The 15,983-nt window shown below is 37.9% G+C and overlaps 1 protein-coding gene across 1 annotated transcript in view; it reads left to right on the top strand.

Moving 5' to 3' along the window:
• dock3 (dedicator of cytokinesis 3) overlaps positions 1-15,983 on the top strand; it is a 326,247-nt gene that overhangs the window by 191,075 nt on the left and 119,189 nt on the right. The gene's annotated exons all lie outside the window — the stretch shown is intronic.

Raw genomic sequence — 15,983 nt, 5'->3', positions numbered from 1 at the left:
ATGTCTGTGGCAGCATTACATGTTTATTTGACAACTCCAGACTGTCTTCCACAGTTAAAATGATGCAATATTTGCCTATTTATTACAGTAGCAGAAAGTTGTTATAGTGACATTAGTTGTATTTAATACAATTTGAATTAAAACATTTTCAGAACACATACTCTTAATAATTCTATAGAATTAAAAAAAAGAAAAGAAAAAGTTGTCAATAAATCAGATATTCTGCTATCCCCTGCCCAACTATGTGACATTCACTACATAATGCAATATCTGGCAGGATGGAGAAAAAGCAAAAATGTTGTTATTAATATAGAATAGCTACAGGATGTTTTGTGCATGTTTGCTATCAGTTTGGCATTTCTCCTGAGTCAGCTGTCTGTCTATCTTGTGACATGCTCTTGTCATCGAAGTAAGCCTTTCACATTTATTATTTTTGGGGAGAAAGTTTTGAACTATTTCATCATTTTGAACGTTTCAATTGTTATTTATTTATTTACTTATTTTGCAAACATATGGGATATTAATATTTTAAAGAATATGCTATAAAAGCCAAGAATACATTCTAATCTTATTCTTGTCATGGACATTTTCTTGCCAACCACTTTGTATCATGTGTCCCTATTCTAATATAAATGACTGTAAATCATTTTGATTTGAATTATGGACAGTTTCATGAAAAGAGGAAGCCAAACACAAATACATGTCTGTACTGCTTGATTAATATGTATGGTAAATCTGACCTGAATCTGAATTCAGTAAAAACACTCATATCTGGATATGTTTCATCAATCATATACTGTTTTAAGAATTAATTAAGTAAAGTTGAGAAATGTTAGATTGCAAGCATAACAACTAATATAATCAGCTCAAAACAAAGCCTTACTCATTTTAAACTAATATCCAGCCAGAACACATCTACATTTTGAGATCTGCTTTTGGATTTTAGGCTGACTATTTACAGCGCTTGTCTCCCTTTCCTTGCATTTAACTGTACATTTCCAAGAAGGAAAATAGTTGTCAGTGTGAGCATGTGTACAGGAGAATTCTTGCAATCAAATAATTTATATCTGATATATCATATGTGTTATGAATATACGATGATCTGGAGAGAAGGAGAAAAAAGGAGAATTTCTCAGCATACTTAGTAGATGTGTATATATGTAATGAAAGAAAAAAAATCAAATTTTACATGAGTCTCATGACTCTGTGACTCTTCATTCAGAGGTCTTGTGAAGACTGGATATCAAGTCTTCTTAAGGTGAAAGTCATGTAATCTGTAGTTGTCAAGGAACAAAGTATTTGGGTGTTTGTCATCAAGGCAGAGCTGGATGACCCCTCAGGAAAACCATCACCGCCCCCCACAGAATGCCGCAAAGACTCCTGCTTCTCTTTCATAGTTCATCGGAAGGAGTCAGGGAGAAGGCAGCCAGAATACCAATCTGCTTGGCTTCCTTTGGGATGGGCTCTCCAAAATGTTGACTGTAAATTAGACCTTGCTCCCAGGGCATCATTTTTAGACCTAATCAATTTTGAGAGTTGAGTCTCATGTAATTGAATCTCCTTATGCAACAGATGTGGCACTTGTACTCATTAACACATGGCATTTTAGTTTGATGCTTATTCAGTGGGTAAGTTAATATCTCAGGTGTAAACTAATCCTAAACTGACAGCCTTATTCGGTTTTCTTTCTAATTAATTAGGTAATCTGTTTATGTATGTGTTGGTTTAGACAGCAGAGTTATACACTCACCTAAAGGATTATTAGGAACACCTGTTCAATTTCTCATTAATGCAATTATCAAACCAACCAATCACATGGCAGTTGCTTCAATGCATTTAGGGGTGTGGTCCTGGTCAAGACAATCTCCTGAACTCCAAACTGAATGTCTGAATGGGAAAGAAAGGTGATTTAAGCAATTTTGAGCGTGGCATGGTTGTTGGTGCCAGACGGGCCGGTCTGAGTATTTCACAATCTGCTCAGTTACTGGGATTTTCAGCACAACCATTTCTAGGGTTTACAAAGAATGGTGTGAAAAGGGAAAAACTTCCAGTATGCGGCAGTCCTGTGGGCGAAAATGCCTTGTTGATGCTAGAGGTCAGAGGAGAATGGGCCGACTGATTCAAGCTGATAGAAGAGCAACTTTGACTGAAATAACCACTCGTTACAACCGAGGTATGCAGCAAAGCATTTGTGAAGCCACAACACGTACAACCTTGAGGCGGATGGGCTACAACAGCAGAAGACCCCACCGGGTACCACTCATCTCCACTACAAATAGGAAAAAGAGGCTACAATTTGCACAAGCTCACCAAAATTGGACAGTTGAAGACTGGAAAAATGTTGCCTGGTCTGATGAGTCTCGATTTCTGTTGAGACATTCAGATGGTAGAGTCAGAATTTGGCATAAACAGAATGAGAACATGGATCCATCATGCCTTGTTACCACTGTGCAGGCTGGTGGTGGTGGTGTAATGGTGTGGGGGATGTTTTCTTGGCACACTTTAGACCCCTTAGTGCCAATTGGGCATCGTTTAAATGCCACGGCCTACCTGAGCATTGTTTCTGACCATGTCCATCCCTTTATGACCACCATGTACCCATCCTCTGATGGCTACTTCCAGCAGGATAATGCACCATGTCACAAAGGTCGAATCATTTCAAATTGGTTTCTTGAACATGACAATGAGTTCACTGTACTAAACTGGCCCCCACAGTCACCAGATCTCAACCCAATAGAGCATCTTTGGGATGTGGTGGAACGGGAGCTTCGTGCCCTGGATGTACATCCCACAAATCTCCATCAACTGCAAGATGCTATCCTATCAATATGGGCCAACATTTCTAAAGAATGCTTTCAGCACCTTGTTGAATCAATGCCATGTAGAATTAAGGCAGTTCTGAAGGCGAAAGGGGGTCAAACACAGTATTAGTATGGTGTTCCTAATAATCCTTTAGGTGAGTGTACATTCCTCTGAGAGGTCAAGGGGTAAAATGATAGTAAGATGGATTTTGCATTCAATATAGGTGGGTTTTTTTTTGTGAATGATTTACATGAGCTAATAGTTGGGGGTTATAGACTGACTAAAATTAATGGTTTTATATTAACAAAAGCAACTATGTGATTTGAAATGCATTTGGAATTGCACAGCTATGTCCAAGGGAAAAACGCATATTCTTATAATAATTAGACTACTGTTAGTGTTTTTACTTTATCATAAGATGTTTGTTTACATACACTACAGTCACCTTTAATTAAGTACCTAGCCATGCAGGGAATCACAAAACAATTAAGCAAATATAGTCAGTGAGAGAATTCTTAGTCTAGCATTGTATGTTTGAATGAGTATTTGCATAAACCTTTACATATTTTTGCTCTCTGCATAGGAGAACCTTGCTTTGTTAAGGAAACCCTACTGTACAAGTATGATTGTAATATATAGGCCTAATAAATTAATCTGGAATTCAAAGTATTCAATGCCTTACATGTGTGTTTATATATACTTGCATTGTATTGTAATACAATGTAAGTGTTTATTTCAGTGTATAGTTGCTTTTGTGGGAAAGCTAGAGAACCATAGTACGGATTTAATATATATGTCTCACGAAAAGCCATTCTTTTTTCTATGTTTCTTTTATTGGAAACTTATGCTGTATCACCCTGTAATTAAACATTGTGCAGTCCCATTCAGACCACACTGCGCATCTTGGAGAAATGGCCTCTATTATCATTCAATTTGGTGTATTAACAAAGATTAATAAAGGTTTTTTTTTTGCTGTTGCGGAAGCTCTTTCTCTCTGACCTCCATTTCCCTGTGATTACCAGGCCATGAGTTCTAGAGCAGGGCCACAGTGCATCACCGTGTTGGTTTAGCATCTGTTCAGTTGCTAATACAGGATACCTCCTACTGTGTACTCTCATTTGTGAGAGTGCCTGTCAAAGCATTCAGTGCCCTTGTTTTTCCAGTTTTTAAGGAGTCAGAACCTCTTCTGACAGGGAAGAGTTAGTGACTGATGATTGTTCTGCTGTGACTTCCTTCATGCTCAGATGCTTCAGTTTTGATATGATTTTGCTCCAGGTAAAATAGTGCAGATAAAGCACAGGCTCACGACATATTCTAATCCGGCACATACTGTTGTCTGATTATTTATTTGAACCCAATTAGTCATCATAGATGTAATGTAGTCCGGATAATTCTGTTCACGAAGTTGACCGTAATTCTAATATACCATAATCCGTTTTTAGTTTCAGATTTTACCATAGACCTTATGGATATATTATAACTCTGACTGTGACCTGCTCAGGTGTGTGTGTGTTTCAAAGATACTTTTTTCCATGTGGTCCAATTAAAGCAGTTAAAGCAGTATTCTGAAGGTTACACAATACAATAATTAAAGTTGGCAAATTTCAGCATTGCGGGGCTCTAAAACTTCTTTCGCACATGTTTGTTTGTTTGTTTTAGTTTTTAATCCTAAAATGGTATCTACTTTGTTGGATAAAAATCTGTGTGCAGTTTCAACTTTAAAAACATGTCTTTCTATCCTGTGGGGGTAAAAGTGAAAGTCTCTCTCACGGGTCTAGTAAATGTTTCATGATGTTTCTTTTACTGTGACAAGAATGGATTGAGGTAATTAAAATGAATTGTGCAGGATAATAGATGGATAGATAGATGGATGGATGGATGGATTAAGTAATGCCCAAGTCTCCCAGTCATGCTCTTGAAGAGACTGATGCTCTTTGACCAGGAAATGGAAGGCAGGCAGCTGAAACACTGGCCTACAGCACTTAGCAAATCTTTCACTTGCTGTTGTTACGGCAACTGTCTCCTGAAGCAAGAGATGTCACTTGGCTGTGCCTCACCAATTAATCTCCTTGCCGGGGAGCATGCTAGAAATCCCACAAGCCATTTGGCCCCTTCATGAAATATTCATCTTCCCGGCTTCACATCGTGCCAGGCTCCATCACCGGACACTGTCACTGTGGGTCCACCATTCTCGCACTATAGCTTTCCCGAGTCTGACAGCTTAAGGAATTATTCTGGGTAGAGGCTTAAAATCCAAGTCTGTCCTAATGACAAACTTATAAGTCGTGTGAGAAGGGTAGAGGTGGCAACTTCCTCCGTGTCTAGAATCAAGGCTCCCACCTTCTCTAAATGAGCCTTGTGTGGAGGAAACAGGAAGCTGTGGATCTGCTCGCACTGCCCCCTTTGTGGGTGAATCAGAAAGTGCTTTCCAACCGCCATCCACTGTTTGCCTTATTAAATGTAAAAAAAAAGTGGAACGCAAACGACAAAAGCATTATTTCCATCCTAGTTTATTAGTTGCTCTTTTTTTCTGCCTCATCTAACGTTTGCATTTTATTCTGATCTTGAAGGCCCTTGCAATGCATTTTGTCCAATTTTTTTGGTGGTCATGCTCTCTGTATTATATATTGGGAAAGGGGTTATAGAATGTTATGTTAACATTAGAGTTGACATGAATTGCAGGAAAAACATATTGCATTTATAATTAGCCAGTAGTCTTCATAAAACATAAAAAGGAATAATCCCTGTTATATAAGGCAAAAAGTACTTTTAAAGGCTGTAAAGAGTTTTGATTTAAGGCTCTTAGCTATGATAGATGTGGAATTCCTCAAGCCTATTGCTGTAAGGTGTTATGGGAAGCTTCACACCTTACCTTCCCTTGCATGGTATACTGTCTTGGCAAGGTTCCTGAACAAGAGCGGTGGATGCAAAAATCATAAAGGTTAGGTCTCCATTAGATACTCACTCAATTCGTTGACTTAAATTTCTTGAATTATTCACAAAAGGCATAACAGTGTGTTAAACCATCAAAGTTTCAGTCTTGTGTTATCTTGGTTATATTGATCCACTGCTGGATGAAGGCCTCCTCAAGATGTTTCATCTTGCTTCAATCTATAGCTTCCCATGTCACTTTGTCCATCATTGATCTTTTCCATGAGTTTGTCCGGCCCATTGCGGGTGGGTAGATTTCCTTTCAACAGCATGCTGTTTCTTCCAAATGCATTCATTCAATTTTCACTCATATATTTATAGTTAATATATCCATAACAATTAAGAACATATATGTATTAAAGGCCCTATAATGATAGCCTGGGCATGTTATCAAACATACATTAGCTGAAGACCCCCCAGTACCTGTATCTTCTATTGAAAAGCCTCTGTTGAATTCAGAGGGTCTATGTCAGCTCCCCTACTTGCTAACAAGGGGACTATGTTATGTTGCGTGTAGGCAGGCAGTATCTCTAAAGCAGCACTCATGGCCCGTGGCTGACTGACACCTCTCTACAGATGAAAGGCCTGTGTATACTTTATCAGCTGCCACAGTGCCACCATTGACATTAAAGACCCTCGGAGCTCTGAAAGAGAGCAGGTTCAGGGCTGGTCACAGGACAGGCCAGAGGTCTTAGAGAGGTACCTGATGAGAGCTGGAGGGGAAGCCTGTTCTCCTCACCATAGCTCCTGAGTGCCTCCGTGTGGTGTTGGAGATTAAAAAAAAAAAAAAACTTTATGGCCCCTTCTTTGTCATTGTAACCTACTGTAAAGACTATCTGCACTGGTACCAACAGCTCTTGTGGTTAAAAACTAAAACAAAGTAAAACAAACATTTCAGTCAACATTATCTCTACATTATGCATTTCTGTTGGTAAAGTGAAAACAAATGTTTAAATTTTGAAAACCGGCATTTATTATCTCAGTGGTGTTTCTCAGGGTTTTATCCTCTGCTATGATTCATGTTCTATATAAAAATAATCTTGATTTTTCCAAAGAAGCCAAATTTTCTGCTATATTTGAATGTGTTTTTAAACTCAGATTCAGCTCACTCTTTAATAAATAACTCTCTCTCTCTATATATATATATATATATATATATACACACACACACACACGGTATAAATCAATTTGATATTTGTTCAGTATTAAAATGAGCATAAACTACAACATGATTAAAGCAAATCTGGGATTAGAAATCTGTTTTTTTGAAATGTGATTGGTGCATGTTAAATGCATAAAATAGCAACTTTTGTATAGACTGTGTAGAAAGGGTACTACTAAATTCCAAATTAGATGCATATGATAATGATTAATTTACAGAGCAATTAAGGCAGTTTAAATGACTTTCTCTGGGGAAAGAAATACACAAACGTTGGAAATACATTTGTGTATTGGATGTAATTCTCTGTATAGCTTTTAAGTTGTTTACTAAAAACAAATCTAGGAAGGGGAGGAGTTAGATGTTTATTATTGATTTTCCTTTTCGTTATTAACTGCTTATTTTTGTTCAGTAGTGTTGCAGCAGGACTGAAGTGACATTCTGCAGTGTGCCGAGACTCTTCAGTCAGTGTTGAGAGTGGGGGGGTGGATTTCTGTGTTGGGCTGTAACAGGCCTGTCACCTCCTCCGTCTTTCCATTTGGAAGTCACAGTCTTGCAGCTGGTACCACCTACCCCCTGGCACCCGAGAACAAGCTCCCTCTGACTGAATGGTGAAATTCTCTTCCATTTGGCTCTTCACTCCTAACCCACTCTTCTCCCACTGCTGAGCAGTCTGAATCTATATGGACAAGTCCTTCTCTATGCACTGTATTTGAATAGCAATGTAAAATAAGCTACTGTAGGATCGCTCTGCCTCTAGCTAGACAAGATTTTCTAGGTCTGCCTTCATCATCTGTACTGTAGACTAGCAATAACCAATTTCTGCCTCTGTAAGTATATTACTGGAATACCTGTCTCTTCTGTTCCCCAGCCAAATGTTTTTCTAACTATTTAGTCATCAGGGCCTGCTCATTCTTTGTCTTTCTTTTCTGCAGATATTACTGTAATATAGCACCCGCCTTTTAAAATACAGTGTTTGGTTGGTTATGTAAACCTGTCAACTACCCAGCCCTCTGACTGCTTAACAAATGACAATGTTTTCCACCTGCTGAGGGCTAATAGCACTGCCGCAGTGAGTTAAGTCTCCTTAAAATGAATATATTTAGAAAATGTGGGAGTCAGATTTAATCATTGTCTCCCTTTTATTCTCATGTTAAAAGCATATTAGAAAGCTGCATATCTGTCCCATCTTGAGTAACAGTAAATCAATGCAAGCCCATTGAAGTTACACAATTGACACTATTTGATTTATTTAAGAAGCAATACATAGCTAATTAATTGAAAGGCATCCCACTGTACAGATAAACTTCCATAAAACAGTTTGCAGGTGTCAGAAACCGCTTTAACAAAACTAAACCTTCAAAGTTGAGCATATATGTTCTCTTTCTTTAAAATCACATTGAAAAGGAATAAACCATGTATTCTGAATGGTCATATGATTGCATTTACATAAACTCCGGCATCATTAACAATTCTCTGCTGGATATTAACATAGACTGATTGATAGATACTGTAACAAATCCTTCTAAATCAAAAGTCAAACCTGTCATCTTGGAACCTCGACTTGGCATCTAATTGTGATAGAAATTAAGGAAATGTAACCATCTAACAAAAGGTCTTTAATATCCCACCTCACATGTGCCTATAAATAGAGTATACAGTTGAGCCCAGTGTCTGCAACGGGATATCTGCAACTGAGCAGGATTTGCCTGGGCACTTTTTTGTCTCGAGTAATTGCACCAGAGTCCTTGGATTTCATGTCGATCTAATTCCTTCTGACTTCAATCCATTGTCTGTTGTCCATTGTGGCAGTGCATTATAGGTAGTTGAAGTCTAATGCTCCTCTCTGGGCCGAGTGCCCACCCTGAACGTTTGCTGTAAGTAGGGCGTATTCCTTGAAATGAAAAGCACAGCTCAGAGGACCTGTCTGAATTCTGGCAGATACCAAACCTTTTCTCATCAAAGACTGAGCTCTGAGCTTTTTTTTTAAATCATCTAAAAATAAGATGTCCTAAATACCCAGGCCCTATGAGGGGAAATAAAGTGCTTTGTCTTCTCAGAGGATTGGGTAGAAATCGGAGAGGGATTCATAACAGTTTAATAAAACCACGCTATTACCTTTATTACAGTCAGGTTTGTCTTATTTAGAAATCTCACAGAAAATGTGTGACACTCCGATGCCCTAGCTGAAATTGATCCACTCTGAACCATCTGTGTAGATGGCACAAGGTGCTGTGCTTCGTCTTCCTGTTCTTTTTATTCATTATGAGGAGTTTAACACCTGACTGGATGCCTTTTATTTCCAAAGATTTTGTGACAGGAGAAGATTATGCAGTGAGTCTTCCCCAAAATGGGTCTATGTTTTGCTGTGTGAGGTGACAGGTTTGTTTAGTTTAATTTCTAAAAGCTCATGTATTAAATAGGTTACAGCTTGCCCCAGAATTTGTTTTCCCAAACACATGTTCCTGTGCAATAATGGTGGCTGGCACTGGACATCTTTCCAGAGAGTCTAAGACCACGATAAAAGGATATGAACAGAATTGCCCAAAGCGTGGCCTAGGGTTGACATGTGGCCCTCAGGCCCTGCCACACAGCCCTTCAAATACCTCTTGGCTCTGTTAAAGCTCTGCAGTTTCCCAGGGGCAAAAATTCTCCAGCTTCAGGCAATGGCAAGACGTGCAAAAGAATATACGTTTTATATATTTGAAAGAAAATTATGATTATTACCAGGGCTAATAACCAATTTGAAATAGTTATACATATTGCAGATGTTAAATTGAAAGTATTATGCTTTATTAATTGATTACAAAAAGAGGAAATCTTTTAAAGGCTGCTTAGATTAATTGCTGACGTAAAGCTGCTGTACTTAGGCCCCGAGCAGATCCTCAAAGCCCTATGTCCCTACAGTCTGGAGATTGTGGCCCCCAATGTTGTAGACACTGAACTAGTCTCACACACCCAGAGAGGAGTTTTTTTTTTTTTCCTGGCACAGCCTGGAGGTTCATCCAATTTTTCCTTTCCATAACATCGTACAAAAAAAAAAAATCTGTTTTCAGAAACGTGCACAAACTCATGCACTGCTAAGAGGCTGAACGCTTCAGTCCCATTTTAAACCACATGAACAATGAGTTGCAATGCCTGCAGTGTTTTATTACCAATAATCTTGCAGTGTGCTGTCCTAATTCTCGTATTCCTGACTCATGCAGTGTTCAGGGAAAGAAAACTAAAAAATAATGAGACCTTCACAGTAGATCTTAACTGGACAAAACTGAGGCAATTCAGTCATTGTGTGCAGTGAAAGTCATCAAACAGCTTAATCCAGGGCACATCTTATACAATTAAACCGGAAAAATAGCTTATTCATAGTATGTATTGCATAGTAATGCTCCACACTAAGCACAAATGAAATGGTAATTAACAGTTTCTGTGTTGCAGAAACCACAAAGGAAATAAAGCTCTTGGTGAAGTATAATAGTTCTTTATAGTTCTTGGAAAAGCAAAATAAATGAAGTGGAATATTTTGTTTTGTTTTGGAGTACATCATTAAGACATGCTTCAGTAGCATTGCCTGTGTTCGTGATTCAGTTTCACTTTTGTGTTTAACCAACTGAGTCATATCTGGGGTTGATTTGAACTTTAACCAGACAATAAATAAATACTTACATAAATGATGAAGATAAAGTGACTTTGATTTTGTTTGAGCAATAAACAAACATTTTATTTGATGTATTTATTTTACCCTTGTTTTCCATAGTGATGCTTGGTGTTCTGTGTTTTCCAAACAAGGAAGTGTCTAAGCCATGAGTCAATATAAGTGCTGGAACACCAGGAAAGTTGAATTTATAGTTGAATTTCCGGAGTAAACAACCCCAATTCCACATCTCCACTTCTGCTGTTGACACCCACTTTGAAGGCACCTTCAAAGAGAGCATTTATGTTCACTTTAGATTGGGACACCGCTTGATATGACCGCTGCCAACTGTCCTTCAATAGTTATTTCATAGGACACATTTTAATGAAAGGGAACACAACCTTGGTATCAATCATAATACCCTTTTACCTTTTAATCAACAACAGGCCACTTATCTTCCTTTAGATTGCTATTCTGTAATGTGTGTAATTAAATTGTCATCTGTAAACACCTTTATTGTCATTAGTAGACTTATTTCACACTAACATTTCTGACTGGGGGAAACCATAGATAATGGAAAGTTACTCTTTAAGCAGTGTTAATGCCAAATTGACACTCAATCAACTAAACAGATAAATAAATTAGCAGCAAACAACCACCATTGTTCATTTCCACGTGATAGACTTTATCATCTTTCCACCTGAGCAGAACTCCTTTTGCTCCAACTGTGCACTAACTGTACCCTATTAGAGAGAATATTCTCTTAAGTGATCTTGTAGAGTTACAAATTGTGTTTTTGTTTGTTTTCCCCCCAGAACGATTTGTCAGAGATGACACTGATTGGAACCAGTGAAAAACACTGATAGTTTGCTTGAACAAAACTGAATTGCTTTCAGAGAAACTAAAGACAGCTCAAATGCTTTGTTATGTTAGTCATTGTGCCCTTGTAGTACAATTATTTATTCCCTACAGTTTCATTTGCTGTACAGTAAGATTGGCCTGTAGTCAGATTTTTTCCGTAGAGATCTTTGATCCTGAGAATCTTCATTTTTTAATAATTATCCCCATAATTAAAATTAAAAAGGGAAAAAAAACCACATCTGAAATTAAACTTCCAGAATTTAGTAATGCCCTTTAGGGAGTTATCCTGCTAAAAGCTTTGATCATCCTTATATGAAGGTTGATAAATGATGCATAAAACTGCTCGTATTACTTTGGGTCCATCACAGCATTTCTAATGGGTTCTTAATTCTGTTTCAGAGGTTCTGCAGGCTGCACACTATTAATGTCTTACATTTCCTCCCCCCAAGTACTGCAAGGCTCCCGATGTCACCCGCTTCATAATTTGATGAAAGCCCAAGTCCCGAACGAGGGCACAAATGTGATATTCATTCCCAAGATGGTCTGCCTCTAGTTGTATTGTCTTGTATTCATTCAGTCGGGCTTCTTTTCAGAGACGGTGACACACTCTTCTTAATCAAGAGTGAAATAGAAATGTCTTAATTCAGTCTCTCCTCTGTAGTAAGCTGCGACCGTTACTTTGGTTGTGAAGCTCTTTGTCTTGGTTCGATGTATAGGGAAAACCTTTGCTTGGTTGCTTTCCCCCCAGATTAAACTCTTGATTCAGCATGGGCAGCTGCATGCTCCTATCCACAGTTCTAATGTCCTATTTAAATGCATTATCAAAACTTCAGGAGAAAATCTCTCACAAATGGTTCCTCACAAATGCCCAGGCAATAGAAAGTGTGTTGGGACGTCAGATGGAATCGTGCACTATGTCTGAGCCCCCCCATCCATAGCAGACCACCTCCACAATGCATTCCTCACTTATCCTAGCAGATCTGCAATTTCAGCCACAACTTGCAATCCCTTGGTTTCAAATTGAATACCTTTATTGGTAAGAAAATGAAACGGTCAAAGTCAATTTGGCCATGCATTTTCACAGGCGAGGAAAGGAAAACTGTACAGGCATTTGGTCATGAAAATAATTCAGATACATTTCTGAGATGGCTCAACAGCATTCATAATAATAATAATAATAATAATAATAATAATAATAATGCATCAGTTAGGAGGAAGAAGAAAATGCATTATGGGCATGAATGTACCATTAAGCACAAACAAATTATTCTGTATGTCACCTGGCATTTCAGTGGGGATCAGAAATGAGAGTCACAGGAAAACTCAGTTCTCTGAATGGAAATGTCCTTGTAGATGGTTTATAAATAGTTTTGTTTAAAGCGTTGGCATTCCTTTAGTGCTATCCTTGGAAGAAAATACTTGTGTTGAGCTAGAGTTAATGAAAGATAACTGTCTCTATTTATAAACATTAGCTGAGTTTTGTCTTTATGCCAAATTGTTTTTAAGATGCTAATGAAGCATTTAAGATACTAATATGATCCCCCCCCTCCAAAAAAATTAAAAAATAAATCTGAATCATATCCCTGAGGGGAGATGGTGGAGCATCACTAGGCCCTATTCATAAATATGCATTGTAATTCAGTAGCTGGTCACAGAAATAGTTCATACAATTTGTATTTAACAGGCGTTCCCAGAAGGTGGTGTACACTTAGCCAGGGTTGGTGGATGCTGGCTGGGGAAAACTAAGTTCTTGGCACACGAGCGACTCCTGTGGCTTGTCAGGTGCCTGCAGGTCCAAGGTGTGAGCTGTCCTTTCTGCATCAAATCCTCTGATTGGTGTGATTGATGGACAGCAGATATTCTGTGCTTGCATTCAGAAATACAGGGTTGCATTCTTTGTATCATCCTTCCCGAAGAAGCTCAAAAGTCTCTACATTTATTTAAATCAATATTAATATTAAAGTAAAATACTCAAGATTTGCATGCACAAACTCCCTGTTCCTCCATGGCTTGGTGGCTATTTTCTAATTTAATATAGAACATGCAATTTACACCATTAACCATACTGTGAATCATATGACCTTATTTTGGCAAATTAGTCATAAATATATAGATGTAGGGGAGTTTGAATCAATTGATCTTATTGAAGTGGAACAATACATTTTTTATCTGAATAAACAAAATTGCATGGGTTGTCCAGTGCTTTTGAGGAATTTCAGAAACTGAAAAAAACAGCCTAGCCTGCCTGTATTTACAGTTTATGTTTTGGTCTCTGACATTCCTTTTTTTTAAAACATATAAAAAAACGAACTAGCCAAACTAGATGGATAAACTATATAAAATCAAATGAATGTGGAAAATAAGATATGCCCCATACATTTGATGAGGCTTCATACAATATCAATATTACAAATCTGTGTAGCTTACAACCTCTTTTATATCCAGAGCAATCAGTATTTAAGAAAGCAAATCATTTAATAAGTTACAAAAGGTTACAAATTGAAAAACTCTAGCCACACAAATTTACAGATTACTCAATTCACCAACGATAACATAGATGAGAATGTGAAACAGATCTGACACCTTTAATTTATTTCAGAAGGAATTAGCATCATCTTATGCATACTGTTCCATTTCCGAGGGATAGAGGGCCAACTTGAAGAGGCCTGAAGTCTGTGCATCGCCCAGGTGGAAGAAGAAATAATGTCAAACACATGCAGGATATGATAACCAGGCAGTATTTTTCACTGACTTCTAGGTAGAGGGGAATCGTAAAGCCAACTAATAAATAAATAAGCAAAATGTTGGTCATATAGCAGTGCCTTCCTGTTACACACTTCAATGACATTCTTAAACCATCCTAGGGAAGCTGAATTTGCCAATTTGAGCAGTGCTCTTAACAGCCTGGACATTCTCACTGAACATGAAATTGCCTTGTGGAGTTGTTTTATCCTTGGCAGGTCAGATGCTTAGTAGCTGTCTGGCTTAACTCAGATGCTTTTGTACTTTTTTGTAAGAGGCATGTTATAATATACAGACAGTCAAAGAATGTGTGAAATTAAAGTCTAACCAAAAGTATCAGAAAGAGGTGAAAAGTGTATAAGAGCACATATCCTTTTTATTCTGCCTCCAGTTCTTCAAATTTGAACTTATTCTTAATTCCCTTTGAATTTGTGTTGAGTTTTGTTTTTGTAGGTGAAAGAAAGGCAGGTAAAACAATGAATACACATTTTAACTGGACATATCCTACGAATCGTGATTCTTTGTTCAATAATAAATAATTTGTTCAATCTCTTGAGTTATAACTTACTGACGTTTATCTCCTATAAAAGCTATCGAATAAAAGGTTTTTGATCAATTGCTTAACATTCAGAGGAATATGTCAGCATATCTGTGGTGACAGTCAATTTGAGAGAATACTTAAAAAAAAATAAAAAATCCTAATATCACTTTATTTTGGCTTTTATGAAGTGCATGGCTTAAATTTTAGTACTCTGTAGTAATTTCCAACTGTACTTAACTGAACTCCTTTTGTTCAGGAAAGCTTTGGTGATGTATAAAATATAGATGTGTGGGTGTAGTGGGTACATTTCTCCAATACATTTTAACACTGTCTGTCACAAAACTTGCATCTTTATTCTTTCTCAATAATTTTAAAGAATAACAAGAGCAAATCTTAACCTGGAACCAAAGAAGGCTGGTAGGGAACTTGCAGCTGGTGAATTGGTGGCTGAGCGAAATGAGAGCTGGTATGCTAAATGAGAGGCATGTAAGCCAAGAAAATGGCGGTTAAGCCATGGAGCTCCCTTGAGAGCTGCCAGTCCCGATTTCACACCCCTCTCTGCCTGGTCACTTCATCATCTCCCACATACCCTCCCGTCCTCATCTGCTAGATGACATACCGCTTTCTAATAAAGGCACATTATTACCTGATCTCATCCATGAGCCTCTATTTGGGCTAGTTTGGGCTAATTTGGGCTTTTCTTAGTCATATCAGACATCTTAAGTTCATGTGTGTTTGTTTTTTTGGTGGGTGTTTTTCCCCCTGCTCTTTCCTGATGTCAAATGGGTTACTGTCAAGGCACTTGACTGACAGAGTTATGTACTGCACCCGAGCACTGCACTTTGAACTTCATCTAGAGAACACTGAAGGCATGTCACTGCGTATTTTCCTATAAGCCCTTAATGTAGGACGTTGCTATGTGAAAGTGTGAGTCCTGCCTTTTGAGTCGGGTGTGTAATGTACTTGCTTCTCATTTACTCGGCAATATCATGACTCAATCTAACGGCAGTGTGATGCAAAAGTAAAGTGTTATTAAGACGGGACTAAGTGGGTGGCAGCTGCACACATGTAATATTCCATCATTTTAATTGTGAGGTTATTAATAGTATTGATTCTAACAAGCCCAGTTATAGTATGAACATAAATCTTAACAGTTTGTTTAATGTCTCAACCTACTGTTATGAAGTACTTTCCCAATATTTCATTTTTTCTCTATACAGCCGCTACACTGTTCAGTTAACTTCTACACAAGACAAGGAAGGCCCCATGGTAATGCTGTGCCCTGAATTATAAGCACAGCATATGATATATCAGAG

This window comes from Amia ocellicauda, chromosome 3, assembly GCF_036373705.1.
Source record: "Amia ocellicauda isolate fAmiCal2 chromosome 3, fAmiCal2.hap1, whole genome shotgun sequence".
In the NCBI taxonomy this organism is placed as follows: Eukaryota; Metazoa; Chordata; class Actinopteri; order Amiiformes; family Amiidae; genus Amia; species Amia ocellicauda.
This window is presented reverse-complemented; position numbering and strand designations above follow the sequence as displayed.